The sequence below is a fragment of the Lactuca saligna genome, chromosome 4 (assembly GCF_052625555.1).
Source record: "Lactuca saligna cultivar CGN05327 chromosome 4, ASM5262555v1, whole genome shotgun sequence".
In the NCBI taxonomy this organism is placed as follows: Eukaryota; Viridiplantae; Streptophyta; class Magnoliopsida; order Asterales; family Asteraceae; genus Lactuca; species Lactuca saligna.
The window spans coordinates 314,396,335-314,398,300 of NC_136420.1; positions in this window are offsets into that span (position 1 = coordinate 314,396,335).

The following is a 1,966-nucleotide window of genomic DNA, read 5'->3' on the forward strand; positions in this document are numbered from 1 at the left end:
AAGCTGATACTCGCTTTCAAAATAACTTGTATTCTCAGGTCGCCAGTAGACAGGTATCGGTGCTAGGTTTATGAGAAGATGGAGATTGTTCAAGACTTCTATTTTATTTTAATGTACTTTTTGGTGTCTATATAACTTGACAGAACACAGTTGTATTGAATTATATTATTAATGCAATGGATGATGTTGTTGCTTGTTTACTACTTTGCATTGTTGTGATATTATACATGACGTCCTCCACCCCCGAACGATTCCGCCGTTCATGTTTTGGGGTGTGACACTTGTCTTTATAGCCAATCAAGTGTAGTCTATCATATCCGTATTTAAGGAACATTGTTGCCCGCGGTACCATTCACTTATCATCAGAAAGACAATTCATTCATGGAGTTCCTCTACAAGATGATTGCAATAAAGTTTTGATTGATGAAGTGGTTGTAAAAACTGCATTTCTACCCCATCAAACTGGAGAATTAAAATTAGTTGAGGATGCATATAAAAGTTTTGTTCCATGGCCAAAATACCTTGTGCAAACCGAGTCAGAGGTTTGTTTCAATATGTCCAATACTGTTTGCATTAAACTTTATTTTCTTTACATCAAAAATCAACAAAAAGGAAACCAACTTACATATCATCTGATGTCCTTCTAAAGAAGACAATGAGCAATACAAACAAAAAGAATGCCTAGCTAGTTATGTTTAGGTTTTGTTTTATGATGTGTTTGGTTTTTTAACCGTTAAATAAATTCTTTAAATTACGCAAATTTTCCTTTCTTTGATATTTTAATTAGGAATGTAATGTATATATGGAATTCGATTTCAATTATTATTAATATAAAATTATAAATTTTGTTTGTGTTTCATATTGTTGTGTTTCGTTACTTTAATTTAAAGTATTTTCATGTGTCTAAAATGTATAAAAAGTAACAGTAAATAGTAAGTTATAGTGAATGTAGTATAATTTTTGTCATGTTATATACGTTTTTAATGTCTCTAAAAATATACAATTCTTACTTTACACTAATTTGTAACGTGTGACTAAATGCTTAACAATAGTCATAATATACAAGAATTATGAGACTACATTTGATTTAAAGTGATGTTTATTAAAAAAAAATTATCACTAAGTTAAACAATAACATGGAAAACAATATATATAGCAAATAAATACAATAATTGATTGTTGTTGAGACTAAATACTAGGAAATCGTCACATACATCATTAACTATATGTGTCCATTTACAGAACACGGACATGTTTACCGTAAATTATATGTGTCTAAAATAAACCCAATAGTCTTAATACGATACTGAATTGTCCTTAATTTTAACAAAATGTGTAACTATAATACTTATGATTTTAATTCACTTCTTCGTTTGTCTCTATACATTAGGTTATAGTCGCAAACGTTGATTGTTTTTCTGACTAATAATTAGCAATTCGTCACATATAAAAGTAAAGTACGTGTGGCCATTTAGCAAACATGGTCACACTCACCATAATTAAAAGTTTACAAAAGATACACAATAGTCTTAATAAAATTTAAATTGTGTGACCATATTTAAGAAAACAACTACACTAAAACATCATGAATGTCGCATTTTGGTTGATATACAGTCACAACGTTAAATAAATATGTGTGACTAATAACTGTTTAATGCTACAATATTAGATATTTAAGGAACAAAATTCGGTACACATTTGTCACACTATTATACTACGATCACATGTTTTCATAGCATACAGACACTACATTTTAAAGTGACCGTAAGACCCATACGATGACATCACCTTCCGTCACACTTTCAGTAAAAAAAAAATATCACCATACGCATAGTCACACTTTTTTGGTGTGACTGTAAGTCATTTTCTTGTAATGTACATAGTTTTGGACCGAACCTGACCGGAACTAGAGCAGACCGACTTTAAACCAGATCGGTTTTTCAGAAATTGGTAGACCTTGGACCGA